At 32.2% G+C, this 27,841-nt stretch overlaps 1 protein-coding gene across 5 annotated transcripts in view; it reads right to left on the reverse strand.

The window, feature by feature from the left end:
- LOC119637975 (receptor-type guanylate cyclase Gyc76C-like) overlaps nt 1–27,841 on the reverse strand; it is a 67,552-nt gene that overhangs the window by 32,300 nt on the left and 7,411 nt on the right. For 3 of the 5 annotated variants that reach the window (XM_038034463.1, XM_038034464.1, XM_038034462.1), the window contains one exon: nt 27,517–27,731. The exons of 1 other annotated variant lie outside the window; for it this stretch is intronic. The gene's annotated coding sequence lies outside the window, so the exon portion shown is untranslated. Of the gene's footprint in view, nt 1–2,847; nt 3,229–27,516; nt 27,732–27,841 lie in introns of those variants that run through there. One more of the 5 variants, XM_038034466.1, reaches the window with a different exon arrangement.

The following is a 27,841-nucleotide window of genomic DNA, read 5'->3' on the forward strand; positions in this document are numbered from 1 at the left end:
TAACACTAAGAACACCAACAACTAATGGATGAGCGGATAGATGGACTAAACGATAGAGTAACATGCCTAAATTGATATAGAATAATATTTTTATAAAGAATACATATTTTATGAATAATCGTAACTAATTAATTATTACTAAAGAAATTGTCTTGCCTTTAGTTCTGCACCGACCGTTGAGGTACAAACGCATATTCTTTTACAGTTTTCGGTAAAACAGCTCGTGTAGAAAATATTCTAAAAAGTGCAACTTTTTTACTATCCTATACCTTCCTAGAAATACTTTCGTCATTACACACCTTTTTATTTCCATGCGTTCAGTGCAACGATAACAACAACGAAAATTTGCGAAGTTAATGGAGATGTATCGATAATCAATAAGCCTCAACGTTGGTTCAGATTCGCTGCTGGTGATTACGATCCGTGCCGTAAGTCTGAAAGCGATTGTGAATTTGAAATTGATATTCTGAATTCTTTAGTCGAAGCTGATCCAACATTAGATATGTAAGAATTATAGAGAATTCTGTACACGTGGCCAACTACGTAAAGATGCCCACACGGAATTTGGTAAGTGAATCGGTAAGGCATATGCGCACCTCATCAATTATCCGATTGCGCAAGGTTCCGCTTTTTACCAGAACCGTTATCGAAGGTGAAAAGTGCTTTCCTCATCGTGCCATAGAACGTTTCAAGCAATCGCTTTCTCAAAATCAAGCCGCATTGTCAATCCCTAGATCTATCTTGTTAAGGAGGAGTAACTTGAGTAATATTTTACTTTACGAAACGTGAATAGAAAATGTGCCAAAAAGATGGCAAACAGCCCTTGATAACGATGGATAATTATTACAATAAATTAAGAGACAAAAACTTCAGCTTACTACAAAGTGTGCTTTATATTTCAAAATAATTGATTACTAATAAAAGTTGCAAATGTAACAATCAATATCATATATACGGCACATTTTTATAAAAGCAGTGGGGCATTTTTACTAAATTTTTCACACAAAATGTAATATGTGAAAGTAAAACAAAGAAGCATTTTCTCCAAGTCCTACGTCAAGAATAAATCAGGGAAGCGGGCAAAAGATATGCAAGATTGCAGAAAAGTCTGAGATGAACCTTCGCACCAAGGACGGATAATAGTTGAATTATTTCTTCTATATAATGAAATAGTTTATTTATATGTCAAGATGAACCTAATAAAGTTTTTTGCGCCAAAATAATTGATTTTTAATATAAAATATGACGGGGAGTCATTAATACTTTTAGGTATGCGTGCCTCGCTCTAAGGGATGATATATAAGTTTCTTTCTCGGTCTCTTCTTTTTCCTTTTTTTCTTTTGACATTTTATTTTAACATACAGTTTGTGGTAAGAGCGTGAAACCACTAATTAAATTGCCTTAATGTGTCTAAAGCGATACCTTCTAATCAAGTCCTGCCTTCTATATATCATACATTCTGTCCAAGCACTTGTAAATACGATGCTCAATCATTTATGATAATAAATCCTATCAAATTTTTATTAACTTCTCAAATTTTTGGCTTAACTTAACTAGTATGTATATATCATATACGATATATGTACGTAAGTGTATCTTATGTCAACTTGTGCGTATGGCTAATATAAGGCGCACTCTGTCAAGCAGTTCCCCAGAATCTATTTATAGAAAATCCAGTTTTTGGCAAACATTTAACGAATGAACAAACAAAATAACAACGAAAGCGTACCAATACTATACCAGACACTTGAAATGAAAAACAGCGGAATAAAAATATAGACTTTACACTTATACACGCAAACCTTGCGCACACGGACAGTTAAAAGTAGCAAGTTGCCACATTAAAAAATGCATTCCAACACGTCTTGTTTACCCTTTTTTTATATTATTTTGTTTTTTCTTTGCACCGATGATAAGACTACATCACTTTATTGTTGACTATTAACTCAACCAGCAAATATACACAAAGAAAAGAAGAAGTAATTAAGAAAAAAGGAAAACATTTTTGAATCCAAAGAAACAAATCTTCATCAAATAAATAAATACACTTAAGTGTACATACAAGTAATATATTGACTAAGGTATTAAAATTTCTGTATATAATGGCAAATGGTTCCCATGTAGAAAAAAAAGGAAGAAAAAAGCACATAATGAAAGATGCCAATAAACACCTGCAAGAAACCAGATCAACAGCAACTTCTCACTCCGGTTTTTTTATTTATTTATTTTTTTTTTTTTTGTTTTTTTTTTTTTTGGTTTATCTAGTGACAAACAGGCAGCTGAAGAGACGAAAATAATGGAAATGTCTCAAGTGTCTGTTTAATAGTGTGCAATCTTGTACATACATGTACCTAGGCAACCAGTTTGCTGACTGTTTGACGGTGGCGACAATCATAAACTCAGACAAATAGGCGCAAACGTGCATTGAGTGTAAACTAAGAAATTGAAAAATATAAATGAAAAACATGTTATAGGTATAGTATAAACATAGATGCTTAAGTCAAAATTTAAAATCTTGAACATATATACACATGAAAGTTTTACACAAGTTTTATATGCCAGAACTGGCCTAACAACCCAGCAAATATGTTGCTTAACTCATTACAGCATAACACAACTAACACTAATGGGCATGCCAGTATATGAGTTTAAATATAATATAAACTTAAATGCAATATTATTAAAAAAATATATAAAATGAGTAAATGTCAGATTTACACTCGAGAATATTAAAAGATGTTAACTTTTTGTTCTTGTTGCTGTTGTGTGTTTTTTCTTTTTAAATTTGTGCAAGAGTTTTTTAGAATTTAAGATTCTTTTCTAAAAGCTTCTGTTGCTGGTATGTACCCGTTAGAATATTTTCTTTACAATTGCCTTCGAAATAGCTTAAAAATGAACCGAAATAACGGAGCTGTGTTGATATCGAAATCAGTCGCGGCATTTATTATGCACACACATTTGTTTTGTTTTTTGTTTAGCGATAATTCGTATTTGAAATTATGCATAAAAATGCATTCTGTAAAAATCCACTAACATTCGGGACGAAATGACTAAACTAAGTGTTCGGAATATGTTTAAACACTAGTACTACTAGTGCTACTACCGACAGAACTACATTGAATGAAAACATTTAGATGCACATTTTATTTAGGCAATTTAAATTGATTTCTCGTAAAATTGGAAGTCAATTAAATAAACAAATAAACAAATAATAAAATATAATAATAATAATAAACAAATAAATGTACATAATAAATATATATACATATTGTATATGTGTTCGTGTATTTATATGTATAATCTTATAGTTTTGTTTACATACATAAATAAAAATAAATATAATCATTTTTTTATCTTTCACCAATAACACTTGAGGTGGCGCTCACTAATAGTTTACATGTTGATTGGCTGGTCGATCGGTCGTCTGGCTGATTATATGAAATTCGCATTCGTTAGCTCGCTCATTCGCTCGTACATGCTTCAAGGCCATCTCGAAATACTTTGTGCTAAAAATAAATTTAATAGCGCAGTAAGAGCGCAGGAATAATAACAAAGAGCGGTGCACAAATAAAAATTTGCAAAGTGTAGGGGAACCCATGTCCCATGGAGGTAAAAAAATATAACTCCTTTTTATAAAGTATTTTAATAAAACAAGAATACACAAATAAAAACAAAGTACGATAATATAAATTATTTTCATATCCTTTAGCGGAGAGAGTATACTAAACTTATCAAACTATCGGAAACAATCCCAATTGTAAATATTATTACTTTGCCTGAGATCCTAAATTGACTTAGTTACGACTATCAATATTTCTTGGACAATGATAAGCATTTTTGAGATATTAAATATTGAGAAAATATGCCCAATGAGTTCCGCGTAAAGTTAAGCTTATTTTTTAAATAAACTCAAAGTTCTATTGTCTACTAAATATAAAATGTGGATGAAGAGACAACATTTTTATCCATAAACTTGCTCAGAACGAAGAAAGAAAAATTAAGTTTTACATTTTGAAAGGGTGCACTAATTATTTCGATGCATTTCTTCTTGTTGATCATGTATTCTTAAATACGAAAAAAAAAAATTTTCGATCCATTTAGTCGTCTTCATTACTCATCTCTACTAATCTCTCAATATCCACAAATTCTCAACGTTATGCACGCTTTATTCAAATGCACTATTATACAACAATACAAGAGATAATATATATATATCTCTCTTTTTTGATATTATGCAGTCAACTTTTACACATGTGTCGGCGTTTAAGAGAAGAAGACTACAAATGTTAAATGACATCGACATATGCGTGGATGTGTAAACCGGAAATTTAAAGCGATAAAATATGAACTAGAAGTAAACATACATATAACACCTTATAGCCTCAGTTACGTAAATGCAAGCTTAAATTTATATGTAAGTGTACGTATGTAAAGATGAAAGTAGATATCTTGAAAATACAGGCCATTATTTTCAAATGGGAATTTATGGCTTAATAGCTGCACTTGACATATACCACAATATCTGTTATATCGAATACAAATTTACTAATCGAAAAACAAATTGTAAAACAATAAGTAAGAGATTCTTCCTTCTCTCTGTCTGCGTTTATTTTATTTGTCTTTGTTTTCATTTTCATTTTCTACATTTCTCTCCCAATTGCTTTCATTTATTTCTAAGTCTTTGCTTTTATAAGGATATTTCTTCATTCAAAATTTTTTAAGAATATTTATTTTAGTGATTTTGAATATCCTACACCATTCATTATGGTGCCTTATGTATATATAACATCCAGAAGAGCTTCAGATATATCCACCTTTTCTTATACTGATCGATTCAGAAAATGATAATGAACTAAAATTCCAAGCTCATCAGTTCAAGTATGTCTGTGTTCAACCTAAAGGCCAAAATTTGTAATATATTTTGATGGAATTTGGTGCACTAATATACTTTAACTTAGGAGCGGTCTTTACTCCTATATAGGTCCTATATAGCATCTTATTTTGAAAAATTTTTGCATGCAATAAAATTTTCATTTTCAAAATTTTTCGACAAGATGACTTCGAACTGTTTCTGGAAAAACTGAATTTTTTATATAGTAAAAGGGACTAATTTTCCATATTTCATGATTGAAATTGACAAATCTCATGGAACTTGGTCTGGTAGGTCTACACCACTTATTAGGATTTTCATGAAATTTTGGCCAAAAATTCAGTGAATCAACTTTGAACCACATAGGCTATTGAGTAAATCAAAGCTTTATAGGGCGAGAAACTCTAATTTCTGGTTTTTATGATGGAAACTGAAATATAAGAAAATTTGTAGGAAATTAACTCACTTTGCTAAATTTGAGTCACATCATGTGATGTGAGGTTTGGACCTCTGTGTGCGGGCTGTCACTAAAAGTATGGCTTTGTATGAAAATAATGCGTAATTTTTGAAGTGTTATTACGAAAATGAGTAGATAACTCTACTAGGCGAAGCAATGTAGGGTATCTGATTGTTGACCTTTCTCAACTATAACGTTCTTACTTATTTAGTATAAAAATCGGTGCTTAAATACATTATACGTTCTGCACATTTTATTAAAAGTTATCACGTCATTGAAATTCAATTGAGTAAGATTTCTGCAACTATTGTCTCCTGCTTGAGACTTGAAGCAATGATACCGCCAAAATATTCAAACAAACGCAAAATGCTTGAACTATTTCGCTTAACGACTTACAAATCAATGTGTTTTTTGTTATAAATAAATATTGTGCCGATAGGCTGGAACAAAAATACAATGCAGCTTTTTCATATACACGATCGTACGATGCGATTATACTATCTTCCGTTGCTTTCCATTTGCAGCCACAAGATATGATTCTCAGTAACTTATAGACTATATAAGTATAAATATTTTTGATGAGTGCAGAATTCCAGTTCGCTCGTGTCTCTCTGTCCATTTACATGTATATCGTCTGCTATTGGAACGTGTTCTTCGCCAAACCTAAACAAGGAAAGTGAAATTCTGGTGGCAAAGGATTCAGTTGAAAAGTAGACGTGATCCGCCCAAAAATAAGAATATTATGAATCGAAAACTATTAATAAAACTTAGAAAGGAAGGGACATTGACGTAAAATTTAATGCAAACAATTCCCAAAACTTTTTATATGTGAGATAAGTCACTCGATGCAATCTCCCACTTACCATACTAAAGTACTTAGTATATTTTAAATGACTTCGTGGATTATTATTTTGTTTTATATTTTCAATACAGGTTACTCATTCGCCGCTTTGCCTTTACGCCTATAGTTAATTTTGTGATGATTCAAAATTTGTTCTTTTTTTTTTTCTTTATACTCATTAAAAAGCAAAACTGAAGCTTTTACCTCTATCAATTAAAAATTAAATATGTTTTCATTTAAATAAAACTGGTAAATATTTTTATGTTCTTATTGTAATTGTTGTAAATTTCTGCTTTCAAATATGTTATCACCGCAGGGAATTCCTTTCGCTTTCATTTAAGCATAACTGGAATGAAACGACGAAAATCTGTAAAATACTATTAAATAAAAACCAAATGCTATGATAATAAATTGTTTCAAGTATTTTTTTTTTTTTTTATATAAAATTGATTTTAAATTATATAAATAATTATTGCGCTTGTTGATGTATTGCCCTCAACGAATTCAATGAGTAATTTAATAACGCTTCTACGTAATAATCGTTAAAGTCGGTCAGTAAAATATATAATAGCAGCAAAAAAAACTGAAAACAGTCCGATAGCATTACCGTTATCAATACACAAATACTCAATTAATACCGGTAAAGATGCATATACAAAATGACATAATTGAAGCAATACAAGATCGAAAAGTAAACGCATGTTAACTTAACTTTTTTCTACATACTAAAGAATCCTTCTGAAGCGATGAATTTTACATTATGGAGTTAAACTAATTTAAGTAACATTTTTGGGAAATATTTATCATTATTTGAAGTACATGTTAGGTCATTGCCGCATAATTAATTTAAAAGCCAATCTTATGATAACATTTAAAAAATGTGTTTTCTGTCATCTCTTTTCTCATTTAGTCCGCATTCACTACAAGAAAATGCGACAATTAGTGATTTTTTATTATATGCAAAAAATGTCATAGTATGACAATAAACCTAGAAATTGTGCGTAATCATTGTGTGCAAATTTAATTGAGCCTCACAAAGGTGCCCCGCCTTCTACTAACAGCTTTCCTCTATGATAGTCGAACTACTTAACACAACAACATAAATTCTGATACGTTTTTCAAAATTATATAAAAATTCAATACCAAAATAATAGTAATAGTAGCAGTAGTAGTAGGGGTAGCAGTATCACTGGAAATGCTAACATTCAATAGAAATCAATTGATCTTGATTGAACGAAATCTTCGTGAAATTTGAGATGGAAAGCTCAAAGTTTTAGTATCTGTCATTTTTTTCTGAACCAGTTTGAAAAACAATTTCATTTATTGCTAAATTTCATGAAGAAAATTTAAAAAAATTGTCTTCCCAATTACAGTTTACTTTGTACTGTTATCCGATTCCTGTGTACATAGGAAGTATTTTTTGTTGGTCAGTCCATTACATTTCTATTCGTTTGACGTCGAATGTATCTAGAATTTTTAACACTGTTTTCATAACATAAAGGTCTTCCTTCTTACTTGGCATTAGTGTGCGGTGCTTTGAAAACCAGAAATACATATATAGTAACTGAAAAACTGATTGTGCGCAGAGTTAAATTTATTATTATTGTTATTATTATTATAACTTCAGTCATAGAATAAATTCTAACACTAAAGTCTTAAGGCACTAGCATCTAAGAATTCGGCTTTTTATTAAAAACTCTACCGCACTTGAGATTTAAACCCAGGACCACGGCCACAGAGGCGGATAGACTTAAATTTAAAAATTACTTTGTAATTGTTTAGTTTGTTCACATTTTAAGTTACGAATAATTATGACATACATATATATTACCGAAGGTTACGGGTACACAATTTTGTCATTTTGTTTGCAATACACCGAAGAATACATACTAGTGTATATGGACATAGAAAACTCAAAACAACAAAAATCTTTATTAAATTTTAATGATTAAATACTACAAGTTTGACTTTCTTGCAGTTAATCTTTCTGTTAAATTACTGTTATGAAACAAGTTTCGTCACGAAATATTACCGTAGAAGGCCTTTTTTTTTCGTACACACAGTTATGTAAAATACAAGAAAGGTTTTCAAAAATTGGCTCATTTGAAACGAATCTTTCACAACAACATATATTGTGCTGGAATACCGCGACATAGCGAGTTTTGTCGAGAAACTTGCAAACTTTTTCGTGTAACCACTTTTTCCAAACGTGATGATTCTATCCATATTCAATAACGCTGGTCCTTGCGACAAAACACGACGGTGTGACAAATTTCTTAAAAATATTTAAAAAAATAATGAATTATACGTTAAACTTAAGAATACATGATTGAGATAACAATTGTCGGCATACCATTGATGTAACAAGAGGTGAATGTCGCAAACACCGCAGCAAACGTAATCTACCTTGACCCGGAAAGTGATGTAAGGTACAATGATTTTATTTGCAATACTTGGCGGGCAAAGATGACAGCTATTTTAAGGTTAATTACATACAGGCATTCCGCATTTAATGTATGATTATATGAATGACCAGTTTCCAATGGTCACAGGATATGTAGAGGTAAGGATATGTTTTCATCAAGTATTCTTCCTCATGAAGTATTCTTAATAAGAGCGAAGAGTGGAATCGATTTAAACTTGTCTCTACGTTTGCCTGCTTGAGAAGAATTTGGAAGTGGCCTAAACTTTTCAAAGGATAGGTCTACAACATCCATACGTCTATGCGACAAAAGCTGGTTTGGAAATTGGAAAAAATGAGCCGTTCCCATTCCATATTAGAGAGCATGAAAATTTATTTCTTTTACATTTTTTGTTGTTCCTAGGGTAACGATGATGGGTATAAAAGATTTGGTCACGACCGAATATAATTTTCTTACTCATCGTAGAATATATATTTACAGTTTACATAAGATTCCTAGCCGATAGTGACAGTGAAGCATTAAAATTACCGTTACACGGTCGCAGCGGCCAATAATCTATACCTGTCAGTTCATAGTAAATTTAAAACTACATTATTACTCACGAAATCTGTTAAAAATCTGTTTAGCGCAGAAATGCTCCTGATAGGGTATTTTAAGTAATATTATATAAGAAAGAAAAAAAGACTTATTTTGATTTAACGCAAACACAATTCAATCAATCAGTCACAGGTAGTTTGAAATGACTTACACGCTTATTAACAAAAAAAGGAGAAAAACTAAGTACAAACTCGACAATAACGGAAATAAACGTCTATCTACGCAGACAAAGGTATGAACACGTACACGCACTACTTGTTTTCGTATATTTAGGAACTTTTAATAAACGAAACGAAAACCAAACTTTCCAACAAATGTAAATGCAATTTGAAGCGATTTACTAACACTCGCCTGGAGAATATAATGTAATCAAATAGCTGCCAGTGAGTGAATGAACGATTGTTTCATTGAACCATAAAGTTTTAATATTATAGAAACGAAACAAAATCATCCCTATGTATAAACAATAAAAATAAACTTTAAGATATTGACATCAGTCTTCAGCTGAAAATTATATATTTTCCCATTTAAATTATTCATAATTTAATTGATATATATATGATACGTATATATATATACGATACGATATATATATGATACGTGTATATATATTCAGAAAAAAATAAATAAATAAAACATTATGAATTAAAATAAAGAGAAAATAAGCGAAAGAAAAGCATTCTTTTTTCTTTTTAATCTACCAAACGAATGTATTGCACGTGTGTTGAACATACTGGGCTTGTCCTTTTAATTATTGTTTGTTTAGTAAATAAATGTATTAACTACTTTCTTTTAATATTGTTATTACTATACAGGGAATCTACGGCATTCATAGCGAGCCCGTATTTTTTGTGTGTATTGTTTTACGTTCATATCGCTATATGCTCTAATATGTTTGTTAGGTGTTTGCTTGTTAAAAGATACTATAAAAATGTTTCTTATTTAACCACTGTTTACTCTTAGTCATACTATTTATTATTTCATATTTCATACACACACACGTCAATACATTTAATTTTCTTCTTTTCATTCTGTTTTCATGTTCCAGCTCGAGCATATTTTGTTTGCGACTTTATGACGGGCAATTAAGAATTCAATATTACTGTCATGAAAATGTTTGTTTCGTGCTACGATGAAGAAAATTTCATTCTAATCAATTATTGCAGCAAACGGTGAACTGTGCTTCAACATATCAGGCGCCACTATAAGCGTTAATTAAAATGAAACTTACTTAATACAATAATTTTCCATTGGTCTCACTTATGTTCGGTCCACCTTTGCTTTACATAAAAACTGATGTCCTTGTAGTATAAATTATTAAAATGAATGTTCTTTGAAAAACACGCACATAGTTGCTAGTATGTCACATCTACATACGACTAGAACAATAAACAAGAAAAGAACAAAAACAACAACCAAATCGACGAAAACTGCGTGTGCGTATAAATACAGTTAAGGGCCCATTTTAACAAGAATTAAACTAAAAGTTAGATAAGCTTAACTATTAGTTAACAGTAAATCTACTTGAAAACGTTCCATTGTACTTCCACTGATACTTAAGTTTAACCACTGGATTAAGATAAGTGCACTACCAACTAGCAGAACAAATAAAAAAAACGGTTGATATAGAACGATGGTAAAATTAATGAAACGAAATGAAACATTGGACAAATCGCAATCTAACCAATAATTAATAAAGTATATTTTAATTAAACGCAATTACTTTACTTTCTAATCAAGCGTGTCATTTAAAAAAAGTGTTTCGTGTTAGTAAATTGTCAATTACAGTTAATATACTGAGAACGGCCCTAAATAAGCTATATTCGTTGAAGAAAAAACTTTGTATTTGTACTCGTGCTCAAAAAATTATTTAGAAATCGCATAAATTATTGTCAATCGTAGACGTACGAACAGTAAACCGAACGCCTCTATTTTTTTTAAAATACTATTAAGATATTGTCGATTGTTAGCCAAAACATCTTCAATCTTTATAACAGCGAAAGGTACACATGATGGTAACAATCGGAGCGCTGTTTAGGCAGACAGATGAGCCAGATATGAAAGATTGCCTATGGTTCAATATCTGCCCTCTGGGAAATGGCAGCCCTACCGAACAAGTCTAGTTATTTAGTGGCGCCATGATTATCGAGTAACAATGACTACCACAATATTCCCCGTAGAGCTGCAGTCAGCTATCAGGTATCCGTCGCTTCCACGCCAACATTCAGCGCACATCGGGAAATGCTTATTGTATCCGTTCTCCCCATAGTCCGGACTATAACGTCTTCAGGTATTCAGCATTATGCGGCATACAAGCACTCTTGCATTTGAATTATCCATACATCTTTGGCTGCCATCCAAAAAGGAATGTCGACCTAGCAATCCCAACAATAAAGCAATATAACCTGCTTTAAAGCTTAGCCCTCCATGGTAGCTAACTGCTTAGTAAAAAAGTTTGCAAGCCAATTTCCGAATCGCTTAATGGTATGTTGATTAGGAGTACATGTCGCGGAAACGCTCAGGCAAACAGTAAGCCTTCGCTTGAAAAAGCGTTTAGTTAGAAAAAAAATTGCTAGCGAATATTCGAGCTCAACGTTATTAACGTTTTCAAGAAAATTTAATCCAAAAAACGAGCGTTATGTTGAAAAATCACCTAAGCACGGTACAGCCATTTTCCCTTTAGTAAACTTCGCAGTTCTATCAGTTGTTTTCATCAACATTCATTAGTGATGTCTCCAGTTGATGACCTAAGATGGAAACACCATGGAATTTCGGATATTCCACGAATGTTAATGGTTTCCCTGCCGTGTTTCTTTGTTTTCCACTCTTTGGATTATCATTACTTGTCCATTTTTCTTCACCTCTTATAGACAGCAGTATTATCTTGTTTAAGATAATATGCTTCCGGGGAATAAATTTTTTGTACCACGCTACTAGACGTATTCAAAACTTATAAAAAATTTGTTGTGATTTACATACTTCGGTGTTATCATGATCATAAATGTTATTGTATTCTTTTCGGAATTAAAGTCGATTATCTGATCAAATTTTCGCATCTGGAGTTTCTGTGGTTCCTTTTTCTACGTACGCAATACTCTTTACACTCTCGCAAGACGTTCGTGACCTTCTCGCAATGAAAAATTACGGTGGATTCACACATGTACCTGTTTTCCTTTCATACTTAACATATAACTAAACTTCATATAAGTCCTGGAAATAAGTGGGAATATAATAGTTTATCATTCCGCTTGAAAAAAAAAAGAAATCACTAAAAAATTTTGAAGGCGTGTGAGTGTCATAAGTTTTTCAGCCTATTTCACTGCAGTCACATCCAGCTTTGTTCGCGTAACATTTATCGTTGAAATTACAAAAGTTGTGATAAAAAACGAAAAGTATGTACATATGTATTGCTTAGATCACATCCGAAAATCTGAATATAAATATGTTTAAGCAAAAATAAAATAGTAAAAAATTAGTAGTAGGGTGTTTAATAATGGGCCGTTCCTAACTAGAGTGTTTTTATTTTTTTTATTTTATTATTAACTAAACATTAGATATAATACATTCTCTATGGGGAATGCAACAATAAACAAAGCTATTAATAGGGAAGAGCATGTATTAAAACACAATAATTGCAACGTTAAAATACTAAGGGTTATGAAGGACTTGCGTGCTTTATACGATAAAAAGCTAAATCTTTTACCAAATAAAATTTTCAAATATCGCTATGTAAATAGCATGGGTAAAATTAAAAAATATATAGTAAATATTTTAATTGCAAAAGATTTAATTGCAAAGACTTTGTAATATATTTTTACATGTATATGGAGTTTTTTCATCATATTTACCTAAGGCGTTTAAAAAGCATCGAACTATTTACCACAACAGCAGACATATTAAATTTGTCAGATGATTCTAAAATATTTGAATATGCGTCAGAGACACCACAAAATACATATAGCGGGAATTCGGCACGCGATCTAGGAAAGACTGTTTACCAGTCTGTCCATGTGTTACAATCAGAATTGCAGTAAAAAGAAAAGTTTCTCCACATTTTTTATCGCCCTCATCACATTTAAATTCAAAAATCATCACAATTGCTTCAAGACTTACATATATAAACAAGGTAGAGTACAATAAAAAGGATTTCAATCTCTACAATTTCCTACGAGATATTGCAAAGTTGCATATAAACGCAATTTAAAATGAAAATGATGATAAACGAGCATTACGATACAATATGACGACAACGATAGTTATTGAATAATTTTGCGATAAGAACTATTATTATAGAAAAATACATACGAATAAATACACTGCAATACAACAAAAGGATGGGTGTATCCGGTGTACCTCCATCTTTCGATGTGATGAATAAAACAAAAAAACCGAAAAAATTGACTTGTGCTAGAATGCAAATAAACAATTTAATCAAACACACAATAAAATATGTTTCTCTCAAATTTTTGATATCAGTAAAGTTAACCAATTTTTATAATAAAATATGTGTAATCACCTGTAGACAGACACAAAGAAAATAAATAACATTTAGTCGAGAAGCGTTTTCCTCTTTTTTGTAAACTATAATAGAGCAAGCCAGTTTCTATCATTATCCGAAACCTCATACCATTACAATACAAAAGAAAAAATTTTTCAAAATATTATTATTTAAAACAAATAAGAACATTGCAGTCGGGCAAGGTCGACTCTCCGATATTATGGTAATAATACTTCGAAAATTATTCATTATTTTCATTCAACGGCACAATTTTCATATGTTGGAGGATGCTCAAAACACAACATGACCCAAATTTGGCAATTTAATTTAGTTCCCAAAAATGTTATTATTTTTCAGTTTCCGTTATAAAGAACCAGAAGTTCTATTTTCTCTAAACATGAAAGTTTTCTTTACATGATAACATCTATACATGTTGAGGTCTAAAAAATAGATTCATCTGATCCCAATTTCCAACTGTTTTCATCATGAAATATTGAAAATTAAACCTCTTTTCCAACAGCTTACCAAAAAACATAAATGCTGCATGGAGCGCGGTCTAAGCAATAGACACATGGGGTTCAAATTTGGTTTAGTTAATTTTCTTATTAAATTACTATCATGAACAGATTTTCATCGTAAAACATTACCAATTAAGCCTTCTTGGCGTCTAAGAGTTTACATTTCACGAGAATCCTCTTTGCCAATTTACCTTATGAACCAATTTTCACCATAAAATATTGAAAATTATACATCTTCATCATATAAACATTCAGTTCTCGTAGGAACGTTATATGCGAGGCAATTCAAAAAATTACTCTGACTGAGCCAAACTTTTACACCAATTTAGAATGGCAAAATATTAGTATTCAGCGACTTTGGTCGAAAGTTTTGAAAATTGAAATTTTTTTCATATAACGGCTTTGTATAATACGGTGTTATATGCGGAGTAGTCGAAAAAGTAAAGCGATCTGAAATAATTTTAAATTTTAAATTTTAAAAAACTTGAAAGAACTCTCGTAGCATATTTCCAGATGGCAATAACGGAACAAAACAATTAATAGACACCTATTTTGAATTTACCACAACATAACTCAATAATTACGCTTTGTACACGGTTATGCACTTTGTTGTTCCAAAAGTAAACGTAAATAAAACACAGTTTTGATTGAGATTTGAATCAAATTTTTTTTTCAATATATTGCTCCTCCCTTGGCATTACCTTTGGAATACAGTTTCGCTTCAATATACTCTAGGGAATATCTTACAGGACTGAATCCTGATGAACACATACCATCCAATAATTCGGTCATAGCTTAACAGATGTTCACTTTCAAAGGGTCAAAAGTTTGCGGATGGTTCGCATAAACTCGATTCCTATAAACAAAAAATCCCGCTAATGAGGTCTGACCTTAAATAATATAGGCTATATATTTAGACAACTGCGAAATGGTAAAAGAGAAATAATTTATCCAAACTATCGCCCAGAATTAGCTACAAAATCATACAAATTTGCTGAGGTCATTTTTAGATATCACCACAGCACTGAAAGTACTATTGGGACAAACACTTAATCACTTTACATTAAAAAAGCCGATGTTGCCTGTATGAGTTTTGCAATATAAGGCCATGTGTCGTTACACTGAAATATCAACTAATCTTGCTTTTTCACATATTACGGTCGTTTTTTCTTTAATGATCAAAACAATTGCATCAATTTTTATTGGTAGTATTCCTCGACGATAGTCTCGTTGGACTCGAGCAAATAATAAATAACGCAGCACACCCAACTAATTCCTAAAGAAACACCTGTGTCCAAAAAAAGAATTTTTATTGTCTTATAAGTTGGCATAAACAAATGAAATACAGTAAAAGCTCCTTATTCGCGGGGTATACGTTCCATAAAAATGCCGCGAATACAGAAATCGTGAATACGGAATGGTAATTTATATGGGATTATAGGGGATACGTTCTTAGATGACAAAATAAAAAAAAATCAAATACAAATCAATTTAAATATAGTTCCTGAAAGCAAAGTGTGAATTTTTTTGCTCAATCGATAGGTACTTTTATATAGATTCACGTGATGTAGGTGAATATAGGCGACATTTTCTAGTTTGACCGCACTAGAGCGTCAAATGTTGGATGTTTTTCCATATGCATTTTCCGCCAACATACCAAATTTCAAATACCGTTAAAAATAGTTTCCATAAGCAGAATTTGAATTTGTTTAGTTTGTTTGAAAGGTAGTTTTATATGGATTCATGAAATGTCCACAAAAATTTTTTTTTTTTTAATATGGACAGACTAGACTTTCAAACCAACTATATCTCACTTGTAATTATTTAACAGAGCTCTGCTAAGTCGGTAAGAGAGGTCTGTTAACAGAAATGGTAGGTGACTTTACTAGTTAAATTCGAATTTATCTTCACATCCTTATCAATTTAATTGAAGTTTTTGAACATTTTGAATAATTATCTTAAGGCTTAGGCAATGGTTTGAAGAATTTTGTAAGTTTCTCTTGCTTGGCAGCTTTTAAAAGCTCCTTCAATTCAGACAGATACGCAGCAGTCGCATTAGAAATCGCCAAGCTCATTTGGCATTCTTAAACCTTCACTAAGACTTTTCAAATTGAATGTCAGGTTTGCAGTGCTTGTTGAAGCCTCTTCTTCAATGGGCGGTGAATTTAACATTTCCTCTAAGCCGGTTTCTGTCAAATCTTCGTCTTGCGATTCAAGTAATTCCTGAATGTCACTTGATTCTATCTGTTCGAACCCATCTCGTCCTATTCTATTCGCGATCTCGGCTATGTTTGCAGTCAAAATTTGAACTTTCACAGATTTTTCGTCATTTTCCGCAGTCAGAGCAATGTGTGTGGCTTCAGTTCTTCCAATAATTCCTTCATGTTTACGATGCATTTTGCTACGTCAAACTTCTTCCTGCATTCCATAACATTCATATCAGGATTACATTCCCTATTATCCAATATGATTTTGTAGGGTTCGTCTAATGTAATAAAGCTTAAAGGCCTGGATTATTCCTTGGCCCATAGGTTGAAACAAAGCCGTCATGTTGGGAGGTAAAAATATCACTTTTATGTTTGAATGCTGTATGTTTCAAGTTAGCGAGGATGACCTGGTGCATTGTCCAAAAGTAGAAATGCTTTAGAGTCTAAATTCTGTTTTTTTTAAAAAGCTTTCAACTTCAGAAACAAAACAATTCCGGAACCAGTCACAAAAAATCCGCGAATAAAGAAATTTAAAACCGCGATTATGGGAATTGGGTCGCATTTTTTTAATCCGCGAATAGTGAAACCGCGAATAGAGGAAGCGCGAATAGGGAGCTTTTACTGTATTATATTCAATGATTTATTGCCCGTGGCCCGTGCGTTTATGTCAAACTTTTTAGCAATCGTTTTAATCGGAACATACTTAAAAAATACGCCATAATGATTTCAACATCAATAATTTTCATACTTATTCTCCTAACAGTTTTAATGATTTGAACTATTTGCGAAGCTGGCGTCAACGTTTGCAGTTAGTTTATTGTTCAGTTTATTGAAATCAAAAGATTTCCAGTAGTCTTCTTGTTATTTATTTTTAAAGTAATTCTAATTTCACCAAATGCAGACATGCAAGGCTACCAATAAATGAATGCAAATCGTTGCAATTTTCAAATATTTTTACTAAAGAACAAAGGAAGGCAATAAAATCAAGTCTACATTATTTATAATAAAACTCATTCTTAACTTAAAATATTTAGTATGTATTGCACGACTGAAATATTTTAAACGAGTAAGAAACATTACCATTTCGGCATTTGTGTCTTATTAAGAATTTTTAATACTTATAATTAGGACATAGGTCAATAATTCCCGGAACTAAGTAACAAAAGTTTATTTCATTTTGTTTTCGAAGATTACTCTTTATCCGTTCGTCTATTACTCCCATTCAAGAATGATATAATCAGTTAAAAGCTTCTCCAATTGTTCGATGTTTTTGTATATCCATGCCGAAGGATGGGGACTATATTCGTTCCGTCAAAACGTTTGCAAAGTGCAGAAGATAGTTTCAGAGACTCTATAATCATACTCTATATCAGTACTAAATTCAGAATCAAGTTAAGCATGCCCGTATGTGTAACGTCTGTGGTAAATATTCTGCTGGCCACAAAAACGAAGATATGGGCTTCACATTTGACAAAACCATTGAAATTTATTGCTCGCCGATTGATATTAAAAATGCGCCAAAGCGATCAAAGGACATTGCATGCATGCATTTCATGAGCTATACCACAACATCTGCCTACAAACGAAAAAAATCCAAGAATTTCCAAATCACAATGCCTTAGTATAGTATAATAAATGTATAATATACATATATTATACAGCGAATTTTATATATATGTGCATACAGCGTATAATAGGACCGATATTGCCGACAGGTAACTTATTGTGTACATGTTCGTCGTGCTAAGCGTATTTATATCATCCTGCGTGAAAAGACTGCACTACGTTCGATAGTATTGCCGAAATATGAGACAGATTCACAGAAGTAAATTAAAAATTATGTTTCAGTTTTACAATTGTAATTAAAGCAAACAAACAAACTTTTCTGTACTATAAAACATGACGTTCTGATAGTAGTTTGCAATTGAATCATCATATCAGCATACTTTGTACGTACACATATGCACACATTATGCAATTAGAAAAACTTTAAATCTTATTATATCGTTATGTGAAAAACGAGGGATTGGAGGGATAGGAGAAACAAAATCAGACATCTAAAGGAAAGGAAATATTACGTGATTCTCTTAATGATTTCCACATTAACACGGTTTATCTGAAGTTTATTATTTATTTGTTTACTTGAAATTAATTATCTACCGCGTACAGTTCTTACTCGCAGTTGGCTAAATAGATCACTTAAATTACAAAACGTCATGTAAAACGATCAAAGGGAGGAATAAACTAAATATTAAGGACTTACATTTGCTACGGAATACAAACGCGAAATAGTTATTATCAAATGGCATATATAAGGTCTTTTAATAAAAAGTGTCATCTTTGCGCCACTTCTAAAATGTCAAGTCAACTGTCATTGCAACGACATTTGAGAAGAAAAAACCACGAGGCCTCCAAATACATTCGTTGCTTATACGCTGGATGTGCATGAACACAGTCATGATTTCTTAAACATAATAACTTATTTATTTTGCTACAATTTCTTTCAGCTAAATGTCCTAAAACTGTAAAACAAAAATAGAGTTTAACAAGTAAGAAAATTATATTCGGGTGTGACCGGATCTTATATACCCATCGCCGCAATTCTAAAAAAAAAGGTAAAAAATTAAACTTTTATACTCTATAATATTGGTTGACAGCGGCTGATTTTTTCTACTTTCGAAATAAAAGTAGAAATTTACGTGGTGTATTTATTGTACTTTGTGAGCAACAAGCAAAAAATATGGAAAGCAAAAGTGTTCACAGTTCTTGTTCCACGGACGTGTAGGCATTGTAGGCATTCTTTTGCAAGCGAACGGGAGAACGTTTACCAAAGGTCTTACACAGTTAGGCAGACGGGCAGATGGGCACACGAACAGATAAACATGTTTTGGTTCATTTCGAATTTGAAAGTGGCCAACAATTTACATACTATGTGGTTTTCGAAGTTTAGGTTATAAAGGATTTGGAAAAAAAATATAGTTCTGACATACTGTAAAATTGGGTACGTGTAGTCGAATTTTTTCATCCCGCAGCTACTACAAGATCGCCCATAGAATATACCGTCAAATTTTTGTAGATTTGTTTGCTGTAGTTCATGAGTAATGAGCAAAAAAACGACTTTTTGTTCCTTTTGAAAAACAGAGGTGTCCTCACTTTACATAGTACTGTCGGCGTACCCTTTCACTGATTTGGCTCATTTGTAATACCAACCTGCGTACAAGAACTTACAGTCTTTCTGCCAAATTTGAGATATTTACAACAACCGTTTGATTTCGTCGCCATTCAAACGAAAATGCCTAGTAAACAGCTATTTATAACCTGCTCCTATGTTCCTCCAAATTCTGATATCTCCATATATAAGAAACAGGCTGCCCTCATTTGTGAAGTAGCAGTCTAAACCCAATGATGTGGTCATTGCGTTGGGTGACTTCAACTTGCCTCAAATCACTCAGTGTAACAGTGATAATTCTGGCTGTTTGATTCCTACTTCAAGATCTGATAGAGCTATTGTGTTCTTTAACGAATTATTTGATCATAATTTAGTTCAATACAACCGTACCCCTAATTGTAATGGTAGACTGCTGTATCTTTGCTTTGCCAATTTCCTCGGAATTAGCGTAAATCGTTGTCCACCTTTTAGTTCACCTGAGGATCCTTATCATCCAGCAATGTGCATTTCCTTTCATCGCTTCGTTGAACTGCCTTAATGTTCCAAATCCAACTTTTTCAAATAAATATTATGATTTCCATAAAATCAATATTTTACTGCTAATATCTCATCTTTCACATATTATGCTTGATTTCTCACCTGTAAGTATTGAAATCTTACTGCCATCGTTCTACAATATATTAAATCTAGCTATTTCTGCATCTGTTTTGATCAAACAGTCCCGAGCTCGAAGCACGTGTCCCCCGTGGTTTAATAAGACAATTGAATATTACAAAAACAGAAAAAACACGCTATTCAAAAGATTTTCGAAATATGGCTCTGCTCTCGACTATTTCGCTTACTCGGTGGCAAGGCATAGATTTAACCCCCTCAACCATCAATACTATTGCAGATACCTTCAGTTCATTAAATTCTCTCTGTTTGCTAATCCCAAAGACTTTTTCAAATTTCTTAACTCAAAAAGAAAATTTTCTACACATCCCTCGCATGTTTCTTTTAATGGCTCTGATTCCTCGGATAATTTTGAAATCTCAAAACTGTTTGCTGAGTACTTCCGACGAAACTTTTCTACTGCTAATTCCGATTTATCAGCAAACTACCCATATCCTATTACTAACTTGGTTTCAATTCCTAATTTGGTTATTGCTGAAAATGATGATTTTGAAGGCTTGAGCTCTCTAAAATATAGTTGTGCGCCTGGACCTGATGGAATTTCATCACGTGTACTTAAATCTTGCACTGTCGAGTTATATGGTGTTATCTCAAAGGTTTTTAACCAGTGTTTGAATTTAGGTGGTTTTCCTTTGCATTGGAAGAGTACTTTCCTTATTCCTATTCACAAAACTGGAAGTAGACAACTTGTTGAGAACTTCAGAAGCATAGCCAAGTTGAGTGTTTTGCCTAAGCTGTTTGAGCGAATTGTGACTCAGCATTTGGCCTTTGCCATTAATTCGTACATTTCTCCGCACCAGCATGGCTTTCGGAAAGGAAGATCTACGGTCACCAATTTTTTTAGATAAATCTTCTGAAACTAAATCTAAATAAATGAAAGAAGCTCTCTTTCTCAAGAAGGAAGTCATTCATTACTCAGTGTTTCATTGATTCGCGCAAATTGGAGGACATCGATTCGTTCACAGATTTAGGCGTTCAATTTGACCATAGATTAAGTTTTAACTTGCATATTGAGCTCTCGTTAAGCAAAGCTAGGTCCGCGCTTGGTTTTATAAACAGGTGGTTCAAAAAGCTTGATGATCCTTACATTACGAAAAGGCTGTACATGTGTTGGGGTTATCTACTACTGTTGTGTGATCTATTTCATATAGGTGCTATGTAGATTCAATTGACTCTGTTCAGAAGCAATTCTTGCTGTTTGCCCTAAGGAATTCGGGTTGGGATCCGATCGCCTCTCTTCCCCCCTATAAAAATAGGTTCCTTTTGTTGTCTTTGCCGTCTCTCGAGTAACGTAGATTTGTTCTTGGCGTCTCCTTCGTAATCAAAGTAATAAATTGTGCTATTAACTCGCCTGCGTTACTTTGTGAAATAAGCTTTATTGTCCCCAACCGCTTCTCTAGGCACTTTACCTTGGTTAAGCTTAGCCAATGCATATATAATTATGAGCTGTTTAACCCGCTCAGAGTTGTTTGCAAGTACCTAAATGATGTCTATCACTTATTCTCATTATCGGGCTCTTTAAAGTCCATTAAAGCAACATTGCTTAATACGCGTAACTTACCTATGTCGTACTTAAACTAGCTCTTAAACTTAAAAAGCCTTTATGAATCGAAAATTAGTTGTTGTTAACTATTATCGGTTGCCAAGCTTATGCATGTTTACGATGGCTTAGGAGTTCATTTGCAATTTGGTGCTGAACCAGTTGTGAGTGTCGCTCTATGCTAGTTGTGTACATGCTTTTTTTCTTTTTTTTCCTTTTTATTTGTTTTATTATACTTTTACTAAGTTTTAATATTAATTAATTTAAGATTTACTTTAAGAGTCAATTGAACTCGACTGTCACTTTGTTTTAGTTGAGTTTCATGTATAAGTTGAATAAATAAATAAATAAATAACTAAATTACATAGTCGCATAGGCTATCATGCTTAAATCAATTCAGAGTTTAATGAAGAAGAATATGTATACTTTGAGAGGTTTCTGAAGCTTCCTTTTGGGCGTTGCAAACGTTTTGACATGAATGAATATACGACTCATTCTTCGGCGATGGGTATAAAAAGGAGTTACAATTAAATTACTAACATATGTCTTATAACCTCTTAACATGAAATAAAAACTACAACTGTAAATGTAAGGAGCCTGTCGCTAAACTCGAGATCAATTATGCTTAATAATATCGCACACCACTTTCAGTATAGTGTATATTAAATTTACGGATATACGTACACACTCAGGTAGGTTTGGGGTCCCTTTTATTATATCGGTTTGTTCAGAACCTTTCCGTAGTCGTGGGAAAATTTTGTTATTTCATCGCAATTAGTGTTGTTTACAGGGATCTAAAACTTATGCCTCAACGAACATATAAAATGAACTCGTGAAATTCGTTATACCGTGCGATTTTTTACGGCTTTCGACTTAAATTATTAAGACAAGCGAGCATAGACTGAAGCAACCTTAAGCATTTGCTCAACGGACATATGCAAAATATTGCATAATCACCTAGTTTACTCATTGGATCGTAAAAATCCTCAAAAAGACGCTCGTATCAATTGGTACAAGCAAACGCTTAAAAAATGCAAAATAGTGCTTCAAAATAGGTACATAATATTGTAGTAGATAACGAATCATGGATCTGTGTGCATGAGACGGAAGTTAAACAGCAGTCGATTCTATGGGCGCTTCAAAATGAACTAATTCAAAAAATAGACTTATTTTGCCCTGGAAGTAACGCTGTCAATGTAAACGATGTTTTTTTTCAGCAAGATGGCGCTACTTGATGCAAAGCTTATAAAAAAATGGTTATGTTGCATCATTCAGTATCATTTTAAATTTATTAGTAAATAGGTAATAAAATTATACTCGGTCGTGACCAAATATTTTGTATCCAGCACCAACAAAAAAAAAAAGAAAAGAACTACATTTTCATACTCTATAACATTGGGCGAGCGCGATTGATTTACTATCTTCAGAATAAAAGTAGAAATTTATATTGTATATATGTTGTATTTTACGAGTAACAAGCAAAAAACACGGAAAGCGAAGGTGCTTACATTTTTTGTTGCTTAGGTGTGTGGGTTTTGTGAATGTGTGCTTTGACCGGTTTACATCGTTCTCAAATTCTTTTGCAACTTTATACGTGATATTTTCATTTTTGCGAACGAGAGAATGTTTTCTACAGGTAGTACACAATTGGGGATATGGACAGATGAACAAACGGACAGAGGAACATGCTCAGGTGCACTCCCAATTTGAAACTAGCGAAGAATTTATATACTTAATGGTGCTTTTGAAACTTGATTATGCACATTATAAAAATATTGCACAAAAATTAAGTTTGAATATACTAGGATAATGGGTAGGCGTGGCCAATTTTTTTCATTTGTGTACACGTAGTGTAGCATCGCCCACAAATTATACGTTGAAATTTTTGTAGATTTAGCTGCTGTTGTTTATAAGTAGCCAGCAAAATCCAAAAAAAGTGGGCGCCCAAGCAGGCAGGTGGACATATTTAAATCGATTGAGAATTTTATGCTGATCAAGAATATATATACTTCGTAGTATCCTCCTCTGAGCCGTGATAAATTAAACTATTTTTCATGCTGAACCAGTGAAAGGTCGAAAGTTTTAGTATTCATTTGCTTCGAAAAACGGAGACAGGATGCATTAATTAAGATGATCGTTTCAAAGATAATCAGTTAACAAAGCGTTCCCCGAGGAATTTTTCGGTTGAATATTTGTCCTGTTTCGAAACTGAAAACCGGCCTCAACCCGTTTTTGATTATTACGATCTTAAAATAGTACAGATAAATGCAAATCTCATTTTTACTGACCGAATTTCTTTTATTTAAAAAAAAAAGTCAACGTATTGATTGGACGGTTCTAGTCGAAGTCATTTTTGACCAGAATTTAACAAAAAACTATTGCAAACTCAATTTTTTATTTTTTTTTTTTTAATTACCACATCCGCTTAGATAATGTGCCATTGGACTTGGAAATTCTCGAAATGGCTTGTCATCCATAATCGTATTATATATGGATTAATTAACGAATTTCACTTGTGTTTTCACTTGGAATTATCTGATGTGATCAATCAAGATTTTCCATCTACATTGAGACTAACCTGTCACCATTTCAAAAACAAAATATTTTAAAATTATTAAATTATTTCAATAGACTTACAATTCCCTTAAAAACTTGCTCCTTTCATGCCTTTCAGTTTAAAAACTTTGCGATTAGATCAAAATATCTCGCTTCATTTCTTTTCCACAGTTTTAAAAACAATTGAATATTCTTAAGAGCTATACGTGGTAATCAAAGAAACATAAGTTCTTTCATAAAATTTGCTCTAAGTTTTCGCGATATTTTGATATTCTCAACTTATGAAATCCTGCTGTTTAATCATCAGCCAATCTAATGTTTATTCAGTGCAGACTTCAACAATGTTTCCAAATTATCAGAATGTTTTATTAAAACTCGCTTTCACATAAATTTGTGTACGCTACGTTTGTATGAGAGTTCGAACGATATAACACAGCAATTCAAATTACTATACACTCCATAATGTTCCCGATCCGATACCACCTAGAAGTGTAAAAAGTGAGAGAACATTGTATGTGCACTCGAGAGTCGAGTTTTAATGAAATATTTTCAATAACGAAAATACATCCTAAGTAGATTTAAAGCAGCCCACAATCAGTCATGTTCCTTCCACACAACGTAATGAAACTATAAAATTAATAATAATGCTTTTACCAAGCAACTCTGATCATTTCGTCTTTGATCTTACAGCCTAGGACAAGGAAGGGAAAGCAATGTTCCTGGGAGTTCATCATTCCACATCATTTAATTTGTTTTCAGTTTGTTCGATTGTTCGCTGGTAAATACGACTGACTGCCTTATTATTCACGCAATTAGCAAGCGTAAGGTCGGTACAAATTCACAAATCCTCTGTAGTAGTCGCTTACAAACATACACAAGAATATTGGATAAAGCAAGTCAAGCTGTGTTATGTATTTTTATGTCTTACTTATCAGATTTTAGATTTCATATTTGACGATAATACTTTTCATAAAGAGCAAAGTTATCATTTCTTCGACAGTTGGATTCTTTTTTTTTTTATTTAAAAAAAAAAAAAAAAAAATTCAATGAATGTCACTATTTATACGAAATAATTGTGTGTAAGATTTATATAATATACATATACAGCAATCTATAAAAAGAATGCACAGCAGAAAAAAATTAGGTAATTTTTTAATATGAAATGGCGACAATAATTATCTTACCGCCGTAAGTAATTAAAGTATAATAATTTTTGCAAAACACCTTTTACATGAAAGCTTTTCAGCTAGTTTTAGTTTTTTCTATAACTCAAAAACTGTAACACACAAAACAAGACAAAAATGTATATAAACATATTGCGTTTATGATTTAAAGTTTTGAGTTATTTTCAAGAAAGCACGCAATTGATACCAGGTCGTATTAGACGGTACTTTTGTTACTTCTTATCAAAACGATATATATTTAGATTTTACGTGATAATGTATATGGTTTTATGGACATGTACACTGCGTATTTTGTTTTGAGCTTTGAATGAGTCCAGTTGTCAGTAAAAATATACCATAGACTAATTAATTAAAACGCGTTTCCTGACAACGACGCACAATCGACAAAGGTAAGTTGTAACTAACGTTTAGGTTTACAGTTTATATCCATAGCCCCGTAGCTGGTAAAATTATATCCTTAATCCCTTATATTTTCGTGTATTATGAACGCGAAAATGTACGAAACGATTGAATTTTTCTCACAAATTTAGATAACTACAAAAGTCATTGTGTTTCGTTCTACAAACGTTACTAGGCTTGTACGATTTAAAAAAGAAAAAAAATTTGTTGCCACGAATTTTCTGTCTTGTTGTCGTTATGTTAATGGTTCGCTTACAGATAACGGTTTTTTACGTTTCCAATTATTGTGTCCATTATTCATCACCTACTTAAGCTTAAGAACCATTTTCGTTCGAATTAAGGAATAGAACAAGAAAAAGTGCACTTGCCACGGAAAATGTTTCGTTGAGACATATCCTGTCCCATTCAAAGTTCAACGAAAACATGTGATGTATGCTATGTTGATGTACAGTGATACACTGACATATAACTTAAAGACAGTGTTCTGAGAGGAAGAAATCATTATTATCCTGTATGATATAGTGCCAGCTGTGCCTTCTTCTGGAAATCTGTACCAATTAATGCACACGCGTTTTAAAAGAGCAAAATTTTGCTGTACATAGAAAGTAGCGGCTTTTCGAGATTTGTACTTATTCAGATGCTTTCTTATCACAGCAACATGAAAAAAAACATCACTAAGTAATCTCTTGATTACACTTTCCTCAAGTTTGGTTTTTTCTCTAACTGAAATTTGATGATCTCGCACAGTTGGTGATCAAATGTTACAGATGACACGCAAAAATGACTTGAACGGTACAAGAAAATGAAGTTTTGCATATATAAGCACCCTTTTAAAAAAAGACAATGAAGTGGGCATAATTGAATCAATTCTGTTGGTCGACAATACTTGTATAATGGAGAACATAAGGAATCACCAGTATGTATCATAATTTCACGTATTATAAAGATCTAAACTTTATGTGTACCCGACGGTAGCTACAAAAAAACAACAACAAGCAAACAAAGCCACATTTTTCCCTAGAGCATAGCTTTAATTAATTAATTCGCCATGTACCGCTGATGGGAAATATTTTTGACTTAAAATGCGCTAAACTTTAAACCAATATAGCTTCAAAAAATTTCAGCTTAAGAGGAATATTATTTAAAAATTTTCATTTCTTTGGTTTTCAATTTTATGGCAATTTCATCCCTTTTTGTAAAAGCAACACCGCTACTGTTTTGTACATTTGTTTATGAGTAGTTAAAAACTTATGTATCATGTATCAAGTTTCTGTCTTCGCTCAGAATATCTGATCAAAATTATGTTCATTTTGTGCGATTCTTCTACAACGGTAATCAGAAGATTATATATAAAAAAAAAAAAAAAGAAGATCAACGTTCACTTTTAAATGAATCCCGGGAGTCTGTGATACCGTAAAGGAAAAATTTTTTAGCTACTTCTGAATAGTGGTGAACTCAACAACGATCGAATTTACTCTTATAAACAAGAATTTTTAGAAAACGTTTTTCATATCTAAGATAAATAAATATGTCTAAAGCTAAGAGTATTGGATATGCGTTTATAGTTCATACTGTAGATACTCACGTTTTACATGCAGATCATCTGTAAATGTAAATTCTTATATTCCACTGGATTTATTTGTCGTTGAGACTGTTTGTTTCCACTTTCTTATTTTTTAATCAATTCGAAAATTTTCGATTGCAATTTTCTCATTCAATGGCAAAAAATGCCATTTAATTCGTGTTAAATACAGCACCTTCACAATATTTAATTTAATTTTTTTTCTTTTTGGTTGTTTTCTGTAATATATAATTCACAAAAAATAATATGATGTATTAAAGTGAAGTTCAGTCGTTATTATCATGTTATTTTATATAATAAGTTTTTTTTTTTTTTTTTTTTTTTTTTT

This window comes from Glossina fuscipes, unplaced genomic scaffold (genome assembly GCF_014805625.2).
Source record: "Glossina fuscipes isolate IAEA_lab_2018 unplaced genomic scaffold, Yale_Gfus_2 61, whole genome shotgun sequence".
NCBI classification, from domain to species: Eukaryota; Metazoa; Arthropoda; class Insecta; order Diptera; family Glossinidae; genus Glossina; species Glossina fuscipes.